The following is a 21,043-nucleotide window of genomic DNA, read 5'->3' on the forward strand; positions in this document are numbered from 1 at the left end:
TAAGTCAGCACAGAGCATTAATTTATGACTATTTTTCAAACTCCACTGAAGTAAGAGGGTAATAGCTTTTGGTTGATTTGCTTTCTATAACCTGTCACTCATTGCTGTGTACCTGACAAGACTGCAGACAATATTCCAATCATGAGGCCAATTTTTTCAGGACAGTGAAGAATATCGGCCATGAAGAGAGGATTTTATTTCTCCTTTTCATGATAGTATGAAGAAAACATCATTTTAAAAAAGCTTAACAGATGTTTTTTAACTGATGGCATACTGTGCAGTTGCCTCATTCAACACTTGTAGAATGAAGTATTATTATCATCAGGACCTAAATACTCAACTTGCTTAATCACATGTGCCATTTAAAACCCTAGCTAAATTAGTGGTGGAAAGTTGCCAACATACCACAATCCCAGTGTAGGGGGTTTCAAGGAAAGAGATGAACTGAGGTTGTTTGCCACTGTCTGCCTCTGCGTAGTGACTCTGAAATTCCTTGGTGGTCTCCCATCCAAGAAATACCCAGGGCTAACCCTGTTTAGCTTCCAAAAATCTGCTGAGATCAAGCTAGCCTGGGCCATTCGTAACAGGATCCGGCCACATTTCTCTCTAAGATGTACTAGGAGATGCTGGCACACAAAATTTTAACAGGCTGCTCCAAGATTTCCACTATCAGCCCACAAAACTTTTTTTCCTCCATTGGAAACAATAGAGGATGGGGACACATCCTTCTGGGGCCCATAGAATTGGACCCCCTGATCCAATCTTTTTGAAACTTGGGGGGATTTTTGAGGAGAGGCACCAGCAGCTATGCTGCAAATTTGGTACCTCTACCTGAAAAAAAACAGCCCTCCAAAGTCTCAGATCCCCCCAGATTGATTCTCCATTATAGCCTATGCCACCCATTGACTATAATGGTCCCTATAGGCTACAATGGAGCAAAAAGGGGGTTTGATGCACACCCCTATTATGCTTTTCAGTATGATTTATAAGCTGTCTTGAGTCACAGGGAAAAGTGGGATATAAATATTTGAATAAATAAATAGTTTGGACAGGTTGGTAACATTTAAGCAACTTCCTAAGAACTAGAGTGTCACCAAGCGATGTTGGTGGTATGATGATGTCACTTCTGGGTAATGTCATCATGGGGTGGGATTTTCACCCTCTGGCCAGCTGGCTAGTAGTGGAGAAGCACCCACAAAAGTGGAATTTCCCCAGCCCACAGTATGGGGCTGGCATCCCTAAGCCTGCCCTATGCATAAACAGGTAATTCAGAGATTGCTATTGGACAAAGTAGGCCAGCGCTAGTGGCACAAACACCATCCAGTGATCTGGGACTGGAGGATCATTGAGCAAAGGTGTTGCATGTCTGACTCCTTGGAGATGAGGAAACCAGAGAGCATACCAAGTTCACTGTCCATCCCTGCAGAGGCTTTAGACTGGGAAAGGAATGGATTGAATCTTCCCCCTCTTCTACTTCAGCCACCCTAAGGAGGCCTGGTCTTGTCTCTGGAGCCATACATCAGCCCTGTGATCTCCTCTTGTCCTCTTGTTTCTCAGCCTAACCTACCCTGCAGGGTTGTTGTCAGAATAAGGTGTAGGGGAGAACAATGTTGTAAATTGCTCTGAGTCCCCACAGAAGGACAAAAAATGGGGTCCATATTTTCCAATGTAATTTGTGCCGGCATGTCTTCAGAGCCAGAGTTTCTGGTGTCGTAGGCCCCCGGGCCCTCCTGCCCCTGTGGCAATGAAAGCAAGTGCAGCAAGGGAGGGCAGGCTCTGAGCACCTCTGAGTGCCCTCTGCCACTACACTGCCCCCACTCAGCCTTCCCAGGTCTGTGCTTCTGCCAGAAGCAAAGACTCAGGAAAGCTGAACAAGGGTGCTGGGGCAGTGCGTGTGCTTGACGCCTGCCCTCCTTTGCCATGGAAGCCTTCCATGGAAAGGGAGGGTAGGCTCTGAGTGTCTCTGAGCGCACCCACTGCCATCCTTCCCTGCCACCCCCGATGCCCTTTTCCCACTGCCCACCCACAGCATTCCTGGTAGGTGGTGAAGTGGAGGAGGGTGGCAGAGAGGTGGGCAGCAAGGGCAAGCATGGTGGGGAAGGGGCACTGCAGGTGACAGGGCACACGTGGGGAGGGAGGCATCCACTGCCCTCCCCTCGGGCAGGTGGCACTGTAGGTGGCTGCCTATCTGTCCTACTGAGATGTGCCAGTCCTACATGCCTCATGCCCATAGATTCTGCCCCGCCACCCTCCCACTAGCTACTAGCAGACAGCACATAGTGCCTCACAACCTTTGCAGGGAAGTGGCCATGAAAGTCCCTTCAGGGTCTACATGGCCTCTTTATTTCTACACTGTATAAATCACATATTCAATCAGAAGGTAGTCAATATTGCAAGTAGAGGTAATACCTTCCCTGTTGCCCAGATGCATAAGTAAGGTTTTCATTCTTCATAGCATATGCAAAGGATCACTTTTTAAAAGACATCTAGATGTCATATATTAAACTTTCAGCAGGAAAAAAAACCCTGTTTTCCTCACTACCATAGTTTTTGCAAACCAGTTTTATATTTAGCATTGTTACAGAGAGTGGAATTTCTTTTTCTGATATAGCCATTGACTCCTCTTATTGTCATTTTCTCTTTCAAAAGAAGAACTTATCTTTACTTTTGCTCTGATTTCTCTTTGTAGTTTTCTGTTGCACTTCTGAGTATCCTTGCGTAACTACTTCAGCCTTTTGTTTTTTTAAAAAATATATATGTTACACACCGCAGTGTTCTCAGAGGACTGTAGAAAGGCATGGATACTGCCTGCCTTTGAACATCTGCAGAATGAAATTCTGACATTTTGCAGAAACTCCCTTCCAGCACCTCCTCTCTTCAATTTCTGTTTCCATCAAAATGAGTTATTCTAATCAGACTCCAGATTCCTAAAAGAGGAAAATAAACATGCTGCTGGATTTCATAAAGAGGCATAAAGAACACTAGTTGACAACACCAGTTTTGTTCCCTTTAGAATACCAAGGGTTTTTATTTCCTATGATCAATAGATGCTCTGTACATGTAGACCCTCAGCTACCAAAGAAGTTGAGTTACAGTTCACCTTCCAACATAAGTATATGCTTAAAAAGAAATTCCATCTCACATAAAGATTGTAATTCAATAACTTTCAAGTGAGTCCTTGGGCCAATGAATGACCTTGGGTTAGCCATAGCTATCACAGGAGTTGTCTTTAAAAGGGCAGTTGCTGTGAGAGCCCTCTCAGCTCTACCCACCTCACAGAGTGTCTGCTGTGGGGGGAAAAGATATAGGAGATTGTAAACCACTCTGAGTCTCTGATTCAGAAAGAAGGGAAGGGTATAAAGCTGCAGTCTTCTTCTCCTTCTTCCTTCTCCTTCTCCTGCAAATGGATCCCACAAACTTTTTACATATTTTAAAGGCTAATTTGTTTGTCTTCATGTCTCGCTATGCTCACAGTGCAATCTTAAACAGAGTTACATTTTTCTCAGCCACAAACCCTTAAGGAGATCCATTAGTTCAAAGATTTATACATCAAATGGACCTTTTGTATACCATCTCTCCCCAATATTTGCTGGCAAGGCCAGCCCTGCCACCAGGCAAACTAGGCAATTGCCTAGGGCACTGACCTTCTGAAGTTACCAAACTGGGTGCCTCCCGTGTGACTTGGTGACATTATTGTAACGTACTCGAAACGGAGACGAGAGTAGGGCAACATGGTTTATTGGGAGCACGTACAAGAGAGAGAACACGCGGGCCGGGTCCCGCTTATATACAATCCCGGGTACAGCCTACTGGGTTGGTCGGGCCAATCCTGCCCCGTTGAACTTCCCGCCACAGCTGGAGATAGGCGGGGAACTGGCTCCCGGCGCTGGGGCTCCTGGGACTGCCCAGTTGCCCCCCCCGTCTGGTCGCATGACATTTCTTGATACACTACACCCCTCCCCCCCTGGTTAATGTACAAAGTCCTGTAAATATGCGGGGGGCCGGCGCTCCCGGGTGGACCGTCTGGGGGTTTCGGGTGGAGGCGGCGCGGCCGCCGGGGATGGTGCTTCGGGGGGTCCTGGAGTGGACGGGGGCGGCCCGTTCGGTTCTGCGGATCCCTCGGGCTCGGTCGGCCCCGGTACCTCTGGCGCCCGCATCCCGGATGTTGGGATCGCGTCTTCTAGGCGGTCTCCGTTTGGCTCCTCGCGGGATATAGCCTCGTCTGTGTCTGCGGGTGCCTCCGGGAGAGTGCGGCGCCTCAACTGGTCAATGTGCCGCCGTAGCACCTGGCCCCCCTCAGTCGATATGTCGTAGTGGCGGGACCCGGTTACCCTCAGTACCCGCCCCGCCACCCAATCGGGGCCCCTTGCATAGTTTCGGGCGTAGACTGGGTCGCCCGCGAAGAAGCCCCGGACGGTGTCTCGGACTTCGGGACTCCCGCGGGTGTCTGAAGCTCGGTCGGGATGCAGCCGGTCCAGCCTGGTTATGAGTTTGCGTCCCATGAGGAGCTCAGCCGGGCTGACTCCTGTGACCGGGTTGGGTGTGATCCGATTATCGAAGAGGAACGCGGCCAGCCTGTGGTCCCAGTCCCCCTGTACAATTCGGCCGAGGGCCTCCTTGGTAGTGCGGACCATCCGCTCTGCCTGGCCGTTGGTGGCCGGGTGGAAGGGAGCCGACCTTATGTGCCTGATCAGATATCTTTGCAGGAACGCCTGGAAGTCGGCTGAGGTGAAGGCGGCCCCGTTATCAGAGACTATGGTGTCCGGGATGCCGTGTGTGCATAGGACCCTGCGCAGAGCTCTGACCGCGGCTGTGGACGAGGGGGACCCTACGGGGATGACCTCCAGCCATTTGGTGTAGGAGTCCACTATTATGATGAAGGTTTGCCCCTGGAAGGGGCCCGCAAAGTCGATGTGGAGTCTCGACCATGGTTTCCGGGTGGACTCCCACCTAGTGACGGGGGCGCTGGGCGGCTCGGGCCGCGATTCCTGGCAGGTCTGGCATCTGCGGACCCAGCCCTCGATCTCCCCGTCCATTCCCGGCCACCAGACGTAGCTCCTGGCCAGAGCCTTCATTCGCACTATGCCGGGGTGAGTCTCGTGTAGGGATTCTAAAACACGCCTTTGGAGCGGGGGCGGAATCACTACCCTACTGCCCCATAGTATGCAGCCCTTGTGTGCGGCTAATTCCTCCCTCCTCGCCTTGTAAGGCCTGAATTCCTCACCCATGTTTCCCTCTGGCCACCCCCTCACCACCCAGTCGAGCACCCGTGCCAGTGTCTTGTGTTTCTGAGTGGCCTTGGCCACCTCCGCGGCGTGGAGTGGCGGCTCCGGGAGGCTCTCTATCATCATGACTTGGTGTGCGGGTGCGGGGTCCGGACCCGTCTCCGGGAGCGGCAAGCGGCTGAGCGCATCCGCGTGACCCATAGCCTTGCCGGCCCTATGAACCAGTGTGTACGTGTATGAGTTGAGGAATTGGTTCCACCTCAACACGCGCTGTGAGAGTATTTGGGGGGTCTGTCTGTCTGGGGCTAGTAGACCTAAAAGGGGCTTGTGGTCCGTGGCAATTGTGAACCGTCTCCCATATAGGTACTCATGGAACTTGCGGACCCCCGCTACGATTGCCAAGGCCTCTTTGTCGATCTGCACGTAGTTGCGCTCGGCTGGGGTGAGCGTGCGGGAGTAGTATGCGACCGGTACCTCCCTCCCATCTGGCAGCTGATGCCCCAGGACTGCCCCCACCCCATACGGCGACGCATCGCATGCCAGGATGACGGGGAGGGCCTCGTCAAAATGGTGGAGCACCGCATTGGACACCAGGACGTCCTTGACCGCCTGAAACGCGGCGGCCTGTCGTTTGCCCCAAACCCAAGGGGCATTCTTGTCCAGCAGCCGGTGAAGGGGCTCCGCGAGGGCAGCCTTGTGGGGGAGGAAGGAATGGTAAAAGTTGAGCACCCCCAAGAAGCTTTGTAGCTCCGCTTTGCTCGTGGGGGCCGGGGCTTGTACGATGGCTCGGGTCTTTTCTTCCGTGGGGTGGATTCCAGTAGCGTCTACGGCGAACCCTAGGAACTCCACCCGTGGAACCCCCAGCAAACATTTCTCCCTCTTGACCTTGAGCCCCGCGGTCTGGAACCGGCGGAGCACCTCTCGGAGGCGGTTGCCAAATTCTTCGGGGTCCGGGGCGGCGACTAAAACGTCATCGAAGAACGGCTGGACTCCGGGAATTCCTTTAAGGAGAGAGTCCATTATGCTCTGGAAAATCCCCGGAGCGACGCTCACCCCGAACTGCAGCCTCTTTATGCGGAAGGCCCCTCTGTGTGTCACGATCGTTTGGGCCTCTGCCGTCTTGCTGTCTACTGGGAGCTGCTGGTAGGCTTGGGCTAGGTCTAGCTTCCCGAATATCCTAGCCCCCGCTAGGGCGGCTAGGACGTGGCTCACTACCGGCACCGGATAGGGGTTGTCCTGTAGAGCCTTATTTATGGTGCATTTATAATCGGCACATATCCGCACCTCCCCGGTTGGTTTGATGGGGGTAACGATGGGGGTTTCCCAAGTGGCGTAGTCCACCGGCTCAAGGACGCCTTGTGCCGTGAGGCGGTCTAGCTCTGCCTCTATCTTAGGTTTCAAGGCGAACGGGACCCTCCTGGCCTTGAGCCGAATCGGCCTGACTGTGGGGTCTAGGGGCAGGGAGATGGCCGGCCCCCGGTAGCTTCCTAGGGACCCATCGAATACCTCGGGGAATTCCTTGCAAATCTCCCCGAACCCACGGGGCGTTAAGGTCTGCCCCACCCCCTCCACGCGGATTCCCATGGGTTTGAACCAGGCCAGCCCTAGCAGGGTAGCCAGCTGGCGCTTTACCACCAGGATGTCCAGCGGGCCGTGGAAGGACCCCCGCTCGACTTGTACCCGCGCCCACCCTGCAATTTGCACCGGGTTCTTCTGGAAGTCCCGGAGTATGAAGTCTGCCGGCCGAAGTTGCAGCCGCTGGCGGGGACACAGTTCTCTTAGGGTTTCCTCCGCTATGAGGGAAATGGAGGACCCTGAGTCCACCTCCATTTGGCAGGGTTTCCCCTCGATAAGGACCGTCACTTTGATTTTATCGGGGGAATCGTGGGGCAAGTTCAGTACCTGTAGGGACGTAGAGTCTATCGCGTGGGACTCCGCGGACTCGTGGTACGTGGTCGGCTTCCTGCGGTTGGGCTTGGCTCGGCAAGCCCTGGCGATGTGGCCGGTCTTCCCGCAGCTCCTGCAGTCCCAGGTCCGGTACTGGCAGTCTCTCCTCTCGTGGGGGCCACCGCAGCTGGCGCACTTGGTGGCCGGGGCTCGCTCCGACGCTGGTGGTCGGTCGGTCGCTCGGGGGCGTTGGGTCGCTCTGTTGGGTGGCCCGGCTGGGCGGCGTAGCTGATGGGCTTCCTCCTCCTCGGGGCCGTCGTGGTCCAGCTCTTCGTGGTGGGCGGCTTCCATCTTGGCCCGGGGAAACGTTCGGGCGGTTCGTTCCCACGCCACCGCCTCGCTGAAGGCGGCCTGGAGGGTAAGCTCTTCTTTGGCGAAGAGCTTTTGCTGGAGCCTTTCGTCGCGGAGGCCCCACGTGAATCTGTCCGCCAGGGCTTCCTCCAGTTGGGGTAGGTTGCAGTTCCCGGCGAGTTTGCGGACTCGCCCGCGATCTGGTCCCGTTTGTGGAACAGGAACCTGCGAGCCACCCGCGAGGGCTGTGGTGAGAAGTGTCCCGTGAGGAGTCGGATGATCTCGTCATAGGATTTCTCCGCCAGACGGGCGGGTGCCGAGAGACCCTTGGCGATCTCGAACGTGGCAGGCCCGCAGACGCTCATGAGAACGTCCCTCTTTGCTCCGGCGTCAGTGATCTTGTTGGCCCGGAGGTAGAACTCGACCCGCTCCGCGTAGGACTCCCATCCCTCTGGATTTGTAGGGTCGAAGGGCTCGAGGTAGCCGGTGATTCCTCCTTGGTTGGCCATGATGGCGGCGGCGGTCGCTTGTTGCCCAGATCTCCGTCGTAGCCGCTGAGGCTAGAATCCCACCTTCGTCGCCAGTGTAACGTACTCGAAACGGAGACGAGAGTAGGGCAACATGGTTTATTGGGAACACGTACAAGAGAGAGAACACGCGGGCCGGGTCCCGCTTATATACAATCCCGGGTACAGCCTACTGGGTTGGTCGGGCCAATCCTGCCCCGTTGAACTTCCCGCCACAGCTGGAGATAGGCGGGGAACTGGCTCCCGGCGCTGGGGCTCCTGGGACTGCCCAGTTGCCCCCCCCGTCTGGTCGCATGACATTTCTTGATACACTACAATTATCAGTGCCGGGGGGGGGGCACCAGAAGGTAGCCTTGCCTAGGGTGTCAGACAGCCCAGGGCTGACCCTGTTTGCTGGTGACTGCACTATTTGGGGATCCTGGGCATCCTGTTCCTGGGATGCACACTTTTTTGACACTGTGATGGACTGGTAAGGTTCCGCCTCTTCCTCAGAGCAACCAATGAGAGCGGAGAGAATGTCAATGAGGGTCAGCTGGAAAACAGCAGTTGGGAGTGGACAGTTAAAGGGAGTGAGAGGAAAAATAGTATATCTGAGGAAAGTTGAGGCAAGGAGAAGAGACACTTAAAGGTAAATGGACAGAAAAGTCAGTTTGTAACTAAAGATCCCAAATACTGGAATAAAGAAACAGTTCAAAATTTCAATGGAAAAGAAATAGAAAATTCAAATTAACCTTACATTCTTCAGTGTTCAAACTAGGGGTTGTTTTGTAGAAAAATAGGAGGTGGAGCTTATTAGCATAACTCATTAGCATATGCTGCCTCCCCACCAGCCGAAATCAACCCAATGCAAGAAAGGAGAGCCCCGAGTGAGTGAGTCCTGCTTGGGCTGGCTAGAGATCCAGCCAGCCCAAGCAGGCCTCGCACACCTGGGGCTCTCCTTGGCCACCGCCCCCCACAGTCAAAAGGCCAGCAAGTCACCCACCACCCAAAATCACATAAGAAAGGGTGGTGCGGGCTTCTCCAGAGGTTAATGAGGGCAGCTAGGGGTGTGGCAAAGCCCCTGATGGCTGGCTGCCCACTCCCCTAATCCAGGGATTGTTATACAGCTGCACCTACTATTCAATAGACAAGGTATGTGGGGAGGAGGAGGGGGGCCATCAGAAAGGTTCAGGAGCTGTGCTCCTATGAGCTCTTGCCAAATTCAAGGCCTGGTTCAAACCATAAATCCTTGTTTGTTCAACTCTGTGAGTTGTGTGTCTCAGGGGAAAGAAAACATACACACCCTAGTTAAGATCTTCATCTATATATGTTTTAGGATATGAATAAATTGTGGCAGTGTCATTTTAAAAGACACAAGAAGGATAGCTGCTGATGTGTGATCTTCTTGTATCCCTGAACCTGAGAGAGAGAGAGGGAGAGGTTGTGAAAGGTGGGAGGTATTCTGTGTGAGTAGAGAAGAGGCATCACAGACACAAACTCATGTTGCTAATTAAACTTCATGTGCAGAAAACCTAGTAAACTGCTTGCACTGACCATTAAGAAAACCTTAACAGACACTCTACTATTCTCAGTGAATTCTCTACCAATACTTTCCTGTATTTTAATTACAGTCAGTTTTGCAACAAATAATAAATATAAATGTAGTACAAGGAAGCTCAGAACAAAGAGCTGTTTGGATTCCTACACTAAAGATTATAATGGGGGGAGCATTTTTGGAAGTACTCTGTGTCGCTCGCCTTTCATGACAACAGAACTGTGTCAGCGTAAATAAGCATTCCTATTTAGTCAAACATGTGATTATCCAAATATCTAAAATAGAGGCTTGTCTGAGTTTCTTTACTGATTATTTCAGCATAATAAAGGAACCTAAGTGAACTGAAACATGAAAAAAGACATCTTGCACACTGCAGTAGAGGAAAATCAAAGCAATAATTTGTCAGACAGTACAGATTACAGGAACAAAACTTAGTTACTAGCCATTAAATAAGAAGTGGGCCCTTTTTTTCTCCTCAACAAAAATTCAAATTAAATAAATCTTGAAGAAGGGGACGCAGAACTGGTTTCTGTTTTGTGCCTAAAGCGGCTAATTGAACAGATGTTTCCCTGAGCTGTCTCAGTCTTTTTCCTGTGTGGTTACAGCTAATTTAAGAGCCACCAAGTGTGTGCAAGTAGTTTGAGCAAATCTTCTGTTCATTTATATTGACAGTCAATACATACTTACAAGCTAGCAAATGCAAAAAAGCGACAGTAATACAAAAATCCATACTAATATGACTTTTAATTTAGATAGGCTATAGATCATGCTTATCACAATTTGATGGAAAACAGACAAATCTCTCTTTCATACCCCTCCCCACTCTGTCCAGGCAATTTAATATGTGAAGGTATCATCTCAACTGTAAGCAGCGGGCACTATCTAACACCCTGAATATACAAGAGCTTGCTATTTCCCTCTGTGACTAGAAATATTATTGTCAAAGGTGAAGAGGAGGGGCTGTGTCAGAGCACCTGCTTTACATGTAGAAGGTTACAGGTTCAAGCCCCAGCGACTACTCCAAGCTGAAAGGATTAGATAGTGGGTGATATGAAAAATGTCTTCCAGAGATCCTGCTAATTTAGAGTAGGCAGTATTGACCTTGATAAACCAATGGTTTGCCTTAGTATAAAGTAGCTTCATCTGTTCAATGGCAATTTCGCAAACCAAGTGTTGCTCTTCTCACAAAGTAAAGATGAAGAAATAACAGCTAGCAAAGGGTTCTTCACATGCATTCTCAACACGGGATCACACCAAAGAAGCCAATATACTCCCTCCCTCTAGATTAGAATCAGTGGACTTGTGCCTCTACTTCAGCAGAACATGAAGTACACTCAGTGTTTTTCCAATTCTTTTCTCATTTTATTATGCCACTTTTTTCCCTTTTGAGAACCACTCTCTTTTACAGTAACACCTATGCTATATATGTTATAGAAACTCATTCCCTAGAGATACCTGAACTGTTACTGCTTTAGGCCAGAAACTGTTTTAAGGTCAGAAACTGTTGTTCTTCAGAAAACAGATAAAAGCCTTCCTGATTAGGGTAGCCTTTTTACTACTTCAGTCTGACACATTGTTTCATGTTCTTTAACTTTCCTCTTTACACAAATTTTCAGTGTGAATATATTTTTATCTCCTTACGTGCCTCAGTTCATTCTCACAAATTTTAGCAAACAAAATAGCAACATGCTAACAAAGCTTAAAGTAACTCTACAGTTGTGTTAAAGCTGCCTTATGCTGGGGCTTGCCTCAAAGGCAACATGTAAATATAATAAATAACAATATTCTAATAGCCCCAAGTCTTTACTTTAGTCCAATTAAAACTACTTCTAGCTTCAGCAAGCTTGCAGAGAAAGATTCCCTGAAGTAATAAAAACATTTCTTACCTACCTGAGGAAAGCATACATATGTAACAAATATACCACTGAACTGCAGACAATCTGCTAGTAAAAATACTAAACTCAAACCCAAGGCGTATGTTCATTATATGCACTGATTCAACAGAAAGTTACTAAACATATGCTTAAGTGCACTGCCAAAATGCAGCCTTAAAAAAGCATAATTGCGAACAGTAATTCCTCACACTCTTGACCTCATTCTGAAGAAATATGAACAAACTGCACAGGTGTTTAATGTAACAGTTCAAGCAGTGAAAATTAGCATTCAGCTCAGTTTACAGTAAAGATTGGTAATCTGAACAGAGGTTTGCACAATTTTATCTCTTGCTGTAGGAAGGAGGCCAAAATTCCACATCTTCAGTGGATGGATTTTCACATGAACTTCTCGCATACAACAGCACTGAATGACTATTCTGCATGAATGTAAGGTGGATACAACACATGAGCAAGAATTTCATCAGTACTAGCCAAGAACTGAATAAGACGGTTATCATAGAACAGCTTATTAGAATTCATATGAAGCTTTGTAGGAGAAATGAAGTTTATGGCCACCGGTATGTTGCAAAACGAACAAGAGGTGCAGGTTTCATCAGCTACTTGATGGGAATTCAAAGTTCTGTGAGAAGGTACTTCTGTTCATACATGAACACATATGAAGCTGCCTTTTGCTGAATCAGAGCTTTAGCCTATTAAAGTCAGTATTGTGTAGTAAAAAATGGCAGTGGATCTCCAGGGTCATGAATGGAAGTCTTTCATCTCCCCAGCAACCTGATCCTTAACTGGAGATACCAGGAATTGAACTTGGCTTCTTCTGTATGCCAAGCAGATACTCCACCACTGAGCCATGGCCCCTCCTCTAAGTGGTCCAGTCTTCCTAAGAGAAAAGTGTTCACAAACAATGGAATAGTAAGAGCAGCAGCAGACACAAGGAACCAAACTCCTCAATAAACAGCTGCACAAGAAAATGATGTAAGTCACTTTGGCTCCCCTCTGGGGAAAAAAGGTAGAATGTAAATTAATTTAATTAATAAATGTGGGCTCTTGTGTGGGGTTTGTGTGGTTTGCTTATACTGCAGGGCCAGCCCTTCTGCTTTTTCCACTGCTGAACTGTAACCACATATTAGGCAGTCCTATGAATGGACAGCAAAGAAAAAGACTTGTTTTCACTCCCCGAAGAAGTCTTAAAGTGGTTTACATTTGCCTTTCCCTTCCTCTCCACACAACAGGCATCTTGTGAGGTAGTTGGGTCTGAGAGAGTTCTGAAAGAACTGTGACTGGCCCAAGGTCAGCCAGCAGTCTTCATGCAGAGGAGGAATGGAGAATCAAATCCAGTTGTCCAGAGTGGAGTCCGCCACTCTTAATCAGTAGACCATGCTGAATGGGCAGCAAACAAACTCATGTCAGAAGTTACCAATCTTTGACTTCCAGTCTATTTAAAGCTTTGTAATTGACAATTTTCAGCCAAGTGTCTTGAAACACAGCTAGTTGAGGGCAGCATGGTAGAGCAATTCCACTTAAAAAAAATTCATTAGATGAAGCTGCTGAGAGGATTGAATTTAAATCATCACTATGTAAAAAGGGGGAAAGCCTGCACAACAATTACTACCCCCCCCGCCATTAATTCTGTTTTGATAAAACTTTCCGCTTTCATGTGGTCAGATATATCAATTATTTTTATAGTTTCTCAAAACATGGCTAAATAGAAATTACAGAAAATGGCTAAATAGGAAGTAAAAAGGATCAGTATTAATTTTTTTTTAAAGTTTCACCTTGAAATAATGACAAAGAAAAATCGCCATGTTGTGACTTTTCCAAGTTATGAATAATATAAAGTCAGGTATAACCTCACCTTTGGAAGGCTGATTATGGGAGTAGTTTGAATTACGGGAGTAGTTTGGAATGTTCTGTTTCTGCCTTGAGATTTTATTTTTAAGAGCAGTATTCAAGATAAGGACTATTTAGTTCTAGAAATGTATTAGGAAGAAGAATGCAATACTGAGCAAATGCTCAGCACTCACTATTACTTATTTTCCCTCCCATCTAGTAGCTGTTCAAAGAAGCAGAGTGAAGCAGACTACAAAGGACTTTCCTGTGTAAGATGAATCCAGATAGTACAAAAGTGAAAGGAAGAGCTATTGAGAGGGAGAAGCTTCACAGTGCAAGTCCACAGAATGGAGGGGAATAGTTGGAAAGGGAAGATGTTGAATGAGATCAAGGAAGAAAGGCTCTCCCTTACTATAAAAAATGTCTATGCTGCAATGGGAGAGAAGGGATGTGTTGCCCAAAGAACAACTAAAATGTAGAACACCCTGCCAACGAGTGTCAGTTTTTAAAGCAATAGATAAATTAATGGACAATAGATATAAACACAGTGTAATGCTTTTCTAAGTTCACTGAAGTCAATGGACATAGAAGGATGTGACTCTTTTCAAGATGGCACTGATAGTGGCCTTGGGCCAGTCAGTCTCTCAGTCTAATCTATTTCAAAGGGTTGAGAGACTAAAATAAAGGGAAAGGGAATGGAGTACACTCCCTTAATCTCTTGGAAGGAAAAGTGGCATAAAATGTTTGACAGGGTTGCCAACCTCCTGGAATTGCAACAGATCTCCAAACTACAGAGATCAGTTTCCCTGGTCAAAACAGCTGCTTTGGAGGTGGACTCCATGTCATTATACCACACTGAGTTCCCTCACTGACCCAAATCTCACCTTCCCCAGTCTCCAACCCAAAATCTTCAGGTATTTTCCAACTTGAAGTTGGCAACCCTACAAACAGAGCCTTTTTCCATCTTAGGAGGTTGAGGCAGTTGGCCCCCTTCCTGGAACGTAATGACCTGGCAACAGTGATCCATGCAACGGTCATCTCGAGGTTGGACTACCCTCTACATGGGGCTGCCCCTGTACCGAACTCGGAAACTGCAGCTAGTGCAGAATGCGGCAGCCAGGCTGTTAGTGGGACTACCTCGGTGGGAACATGTACAGCCTAGGCTGCGGGAACTGCACTGGCTGCCAATTGTGTACCAAGTTCGTTACAAGGTGCTGGTTATTACCTTTAAAGCCCTATATGGCCGAGGACCTGCCTACCTTAGGGACCGCCTCTCTCCATATGTTCCCCAGAGAGCACTGAGATCTAGTTCTCAAAATCTTCTAAAAACCCCTGGACCAAGGGAGGCCAAACTGAAAACAACGAGGGAGCAGGCCTTCTCAATAATGGCTCCCCATTGGTGGAAGCAGCTACCAGCGGAGATGCGAGCCCTGTGGGACCTCAATCAGTTCCGCAGGGCTTGTAAAACTGTCCTCTTCCAACTGGCTTTTAACGTGGAATTCTGGAAATGACACCTAGTCATCTTGATATATATGTATTGTACTGTAGCACCTTCAATTTATATTGGTTTTAAATTATTTATCTAACTGCATTTTAACTGTATTTTATTGTATTCATTGTATTTTATTGTAATCATGGTATGCGCCATGTCCTGTGAGCCGCCCTGAGCCTGCCCTGGTGGGGAGGGCGGGATATAAATAAAAGTTTATTATTATTATTATTATTATTATTATTATTATTATTATTATTATTATTATTAGATCCCTTTTTCATATTTGCCCATCAGTCGTATTTCTACCCTGGTAATCTGAAAACATCATGATGCACTGTCACCCCAGAGTCAGAAATGACTGGTGCTTGCAAAGGGGACTGACTACCTTTACCTTTAGTCTGGAGAGAAGCCAGCAGCAGCAAGTCAGGGCTTCTGGATCCTTCAGAGGAAGAACAGAGGGGGAAGAATACAGGAAAATGAGCCCTTTAACTGCTGTTTAAATCAGAAAAGGTTTGGTTCCTCAGGCAGGGTAGGGGTCTTGCTGTGTTTTCAATCACTTCTGGTGGAAGTGAGTTGTTTAGTGTGAAGGCCTCATATGGCACACACAAGGTGATAGTTCTCATACATAGTCTTTCAAAGCAGACAGAGGTCTGAAGCTTTAAAATAAATCTCAGGTTAGGAAACCTGTGGAAAAAGTAACAACTCTTAAAGTCCAAAATAGTCTGGTAGTAGGATTGCCAGGTCCCCACTGGCTACCTGTGGGGGATGAGGGGATAGTGTTGCGAGATCCAGGTAGGGAAACTCCTGGAGATTTGGGGATGGAGCCTGGGCAGGACAGGGACCTCAGTGGGGCATGCCATAGAGCCCACCTTCCAAATTATCCATTTTCTTTAGAATAACTGGTATCTGCAGACTGGAGATGAGGTGGCTCTCGAAGCACCCCACTGCCCTGTTGGTTGGCTTGGAGAATGCATTTAAAAGTTAAAGTTGCTTTCTTTCCTCCTCTCCCCCTCCCCCTTCTATTTGATTTCCTTCCTGCTCCCAGCTCTCAAGCGTGCATGTTCATGTCTTGTGGCTTTCAAACATCTGACATTTATTCTATGTGGCTTTTATGTTAAGCAAGTTTGGCCAGCCTTGATGTATATATATACGCACACATAAACTGCATTTCCATATAGTTGTCTCTTGTGTCAAGCCCATCTTGAACATCCCCAGTTTACTTACCCCTCACTGTAAGATAAATCTTTAGATTGTCATGTTCAGTCTCTGTTCTTGTTCTTGGTATTAAGAGTGGAGAAGGTTATAGCCAGGTTTTATCAAGGCAGGAGAGAGCAACACCATCACAGTTCACCACAGGGGTGGCTAGCTATAAATATTGCCAAGCATGGGCAGATCAGTAAATACATATTCTTTGGCATCTTTCACAGTAATGCTTGATGATGTGACAGGGAAATGTGGGTAGTAATCCTCAATGAATCCCCAAATCAATACATTGTGAGGACAGTGGCACTAGGCTGAGGGGGGTGGGGGGATTCCTGCCAAAAATACTTTAGTGCCTGCTTTAGCCATTCTAATTCATTTCAATGTGATAGTTTTATCATTAAATTAGCTTTCCACATTTTACACTCCCCTACTAATAAACACTATTAACAAACCACTCCTATAATTTAAATGGTAATCCAAATGCTGAAGCGGTATATTTAAAAGTATGAACAGAAATATACAGTATATATCAAGATATAAGATGTACACAGTAATTGACAGCTTTTCTCCTGGATTGCATCAAAAATCCATGCAAAGATTAATAGGATTTATTGATTTCTTACTCCCCACCCCCCCAAAAAAAAAGAGGAAACACAACTGGAATCATTACAACTTTGTTATAGGTAGAAGCTTTAGGCCACTTTACAATTGGGCTGCTTGACCTTATGGTGGTTTGTTTGCAATCCAGGCTCAAAATGTGCTCATAAAGACGCAGTCATGTGAATCATCTACCAGGATCAGAAATTTTGATTTCACACTCCATGACATACCCACTTCAAGAAGTTTTCTGGTTTCATTCTGCACTTACTATGAACCTTTCATGTGAACAGAATAGTGCAAACACATTTTGAACACTGATTTAAAATAAATTCGCTCATCATGTGCACAAAAAAGCTATGCCAGTTAACTCTTCCTTAATCATCTGAGTTGGTCAGAGAGCGTTCCATTCCTCCAGCCTGTGGAATTCCAAGGGCATGGGGTGGGGAGGGGAGGGGGAGCCTCTCATTTAATTATGATCTGCCTTTCCAAATTCAAACATTCTGACCCCCTTTATGAAATTCTATTACCACACAGAATTCTATAGAGAAATGGCAAGAAGAAAAGGGGTCCCCCCCATTTGTAGAATTATCTTTATCCATTCAATCACAAGTCTACAGGAAGGAGAAAACATCTGCATGGGAAGCAATCCAAAATACATACTTAAATGTCCTTTGTTTGACCCACAGAAGTTAATAATGTGCATTTAATTGCGTATTAGATTGTGTTCAAAATAAACAAAGACAGAAGTTCAACTATTTGGCTCACTACTTGGTTACAGCTTTGCAGTTGTCCTTTGGGCGCACATGGCTGATGCCCAATTAATAACTCATTATCAAGTCACCTGCAGTTTTTAGTGTTGCGCACATCTTACAGCTTTAAATGTATATTTACACACATGCAGCCCTACTGCTACCAAGCAAGGAAAGCCGTGACAGTTTACCATCTGCAGAAGGTGTTGTGCAACCCTTCATACAGATAAATGGAGTCTTCTGACTATGCATGTAAAGCCAGATGTCCTTAATCACTTCACAGAGATTATGATGTCCTACTAGCATCTTCAATGTACAGAAGACCCATGAAAATCACAGACATGTAAGCACACAGACTAATGAGATTGTACTTCAAGCCCTATGCCCAAGGTGGAAGGCAGAAACAACATTAAAAATAACTACGACAATGTGTTTAAAAAATCCAATCTCCTAAGAATCCCAACTTTGTAAATATACATTTCTAAGACAATGCCTCCTGGTATTTTAAAATCCACGTAGACTACCTAAAACTTTCCAGCAGTTGTAAGTGGCAGGGAACTACTGTCCATTCCACCCCACCATCCAATACTTAAAATACATTATGAAAAATAGATTTAAAACAAAGAATTGTGCAGCTTCTGAATTTCTGTATTTGATACATGCCACAGAACTTTCTTCAACATGAATTTTGGATTGCCCAGGTGTACTTTTTATGAGCACAGTATATACATAAAGTTCTCTTTCTATGGATTTATGAAAAATTGTTGTGCTAGTAAGTGTATGAAATCTAAGGATGTCTCACAGTCCATTCAGGTGAAGGTTGTGAATCAGTACTCTTATACTCAACATTTAGATTTCTCCATAAATCTATCACATTAGAAAGCTTCTTCCAGTCAATTCATTCATGGAGACGTCTGCCCACAAACTGGTCAGGCAGCTGATCTATGCTCTGATCACAATTGGCCTGAGCTGTGGATTCTGGAATAAGTGCTTCCCCGATATGGAATTTCACAAAACTACCAGAGCTTCAGCTTTGAAAGCTACCATTTCAGAGTAGTCTGTCCCTTGACAAACAACATGAACCTACATGACAAATAATATTGCTAAAGCTTTCGTCTTGATGCCTGTCCTGTAAGCTAGAAACAGTAATTTCAAAAGGGGTGACAATTTTTTGTGACACCAGCTAAAAGACTCAGCAATGGGATAAAAACAAAAAAAGCAATTTTCTTTTTTGCCAAGAAGTAGTCTTTATAACCAAATATTATTCAGTCCAAATAAGTAATTATGCCTGTCAAAAATAGCAGGAGAGGTGCCATATGTTCCTGTGCGATTATCCAAAACACAGGCAAGTTTCTCTCATTTGCATCAATCAAGTGACTGCTAAGAAAAAATTATGTTTTATTTATATTATATACATGAACACACATACACATGTGCCTGCAGTGTGATATTTCCATCACTGACAACAAACAGATCTTGTGTTTCACTCCAAAATTCAAATTATACTGATACCTTCACATCAGGACCTATGGGGCCAAACCAAGAACCTCATGGTCAAGCATGATACCTCACCTATTAACTTATTCTAGACTAAACAGAGGCAGGCTTCAAAGCTGTCTTTGGGCACAGACAGGAGTAGGGTTGCGCAATTTATTTTTATATTTGTGAATCGTCCATCCCTGAATACACTGGGCCCTGGGTGATATACAACAAATTAAAAGCATCAACATTATTACATTAAAAATTATTAGAACAATCCTTCTTACATTATGAATAATCTCAGATGGCATTCTTAATTTAAACTTAAACCAGCTCTGGACCATGCTGCTGTCTTACGGGCAAGAGGAGTAGGAGGCTGAAGCGAGAAGATAGAAGAAGAGAAGAGCAGAGAATGACATCCATGATGGAAACCATTGCTGTCCTCAACCAAAAGCCTGGAAGAACATTCCTGCCTTCCAGGCCCTGCAGAATTCCATTAAGTTCCACAGGGCCCTGGTGGTATTTGGCAGAGAGTTCCACCAGGTCTGGAACATCCACATGATCTTTGTACTGCTTCCATTTTTCCTTTCCTTTGCTATGATATTTCTCAAATGTCATTAGGTACAATCTTTCTAGAAATACTGCTTTTGGATGCTGTGTAGATGAGAAAGAGTGTATTTGTGCAGGTCTTGCTTAAATCACTGCTAATTTTCATGCCTAAGCCTCCACCAAATGAAATTCTAGGGACTTTTTAAAAATTTGGTAACTAGCATGTTGCAATATGTCATCATAAGCATGGTGCTCCATAATGGTGTGTGCGTGTTCCTGGTACCAGCATATTCCCCCCCCCCACTTCATGAGTTTCTTCTCTTCTCCTCCCTGTGAAACACTGATAGTTTCACCACTGCCTCCATGGACCTCACTCTTCGAGACTGGTAACTATAGCCTTGCCTGAAATTGCTTTTCCCCATTTCCTCCCTTATTTCCCCTTAGTAAGCTTGTGCATATTTTCAGTGTGTTTGCATGTATGTTTTACCCTTTTATTCCTGTTTAATAAAAACCTTTCTGGCTTAACATCTGCCTGGTTCATTCAAGAGTTCTCTTAAGGGAAAAATCCCTGTAAACATTGGTGGAGAATCCCAGTTACCCCCTCTTGCTTTGTCTCCTTTAAGCTAATTTCCCCATAAAATAGGAGCAGAGCTGGTGTGTGGGGAGTAGGCGGGGTAGGCAGTGGCCTAGGGCACCACCCCGCCTGGGAAGCTCTGCTGGGCACCCCTCTCTCCCCTGATGAGCCGGGCCTGGGGCTCGCGTACCGCGCTCCTTGCAGAAGCGTGATACGCAAGGCTCAGCTCTCCCTGCCCCCAGTCAAGCTTCCTGCAAAGCAAGAAGCCTGGGGGGATGCTCCTTGCATGAGCGTGATATGCAAGCCTCAGCTCTCCCTGGCCCTGATCAGGCTTCCTGCAAAGCAAGAAGCCTGAGTGGAGGGGAGGAGGGGCTTGCGTACCGCAAGCCTTGACTCTCCCCATCCCTTGCCTACGTGATGACATCACTTCTGATGTCATCGTGCTGTGCATGCGTTTCCATTTCCCAAGGCCCATTTTAAAACAGTAAGTTGCTAGCCTTTTCCTGTAGAATTATAAGGCAAAACATGTAGGCTACACATTTTCCCTTGGCACTTGTTTTTCCTCAGATAACAGGGGCATCTGAAGTAGGGCCCCTGGAGAACAGATGGTTATAATATTATTGCTGTAACACAATTTGTCAATTACCCATTTTTAAAAATGTCCTCCAGTAGTGGTGGGGACAGGTGACAGCCATGGAGGGCTGAGGCAAGGAAATTGCAGGGAAAGTTGCCATACGGATGCTCCATTGACACTACAGATTCCTCTGCATTTGCAGCAGCAATGAGATCTGCATTTCCAGAGGCAGTGAAAGCTACACAGAGAATTGCGTGTGTGTGGAAGTAGCCTGTGTCTGTGTATTATATATTATGCACACAGAGTTGCCTCCCCACACTGCAATAGTTTGTGCGTGTCAGTCATTACTTCAGGGTGAAATAACTGACTAGGGGGTCAGTCCACCTGAAAATTGCTCTCAAAGGACCTAAATGAAACAGATGGGCATTGATGGTGTTTTCAAGGAAATTAATCAGCCTGCACTAGCAGCGATGCCAGAAGCTCCATAGGCCCAATCTAGCCTAATGAATTCTGAGCTTTCTGTCTTAATAGCTCTTGACAAGACTAATTTACTCATGTAAGTGATTAGAGAGGGAAT

At 46.6% G+C, this 21,043-nt stretch overlaps 1 protein-coding gene across 1 annotated transcript in view; it reads right to left on the reverse strand.

The window, feature by feature from the left end:
• Positions 1 to 21,043, reverse strand: part of CDH23 (cadherin related 23) — a 655,943-nt gene that overhangs the window by 607,663 nt on the left and 27,237 nt on the right. The gene's annotated exons all lie outside the window — the stretch shown is intronic.

This window comes from Heteronotia binoei, chromosome 6, assembly GCF_032191835.1.
Source record: "Heteronotia binoei isolate CCM8104 ecotype False Entrance Well chromosome 6, APGP_CSIRO_Hbin_v1, whole genome shotgun sequence".
Classification (NCBI taxonomy): Eukaryota; Metazoa; Chordata; class Lepidosauria; order Squamata; family Gekkonidae; genus Heteronotia; species Heteronotia binoei.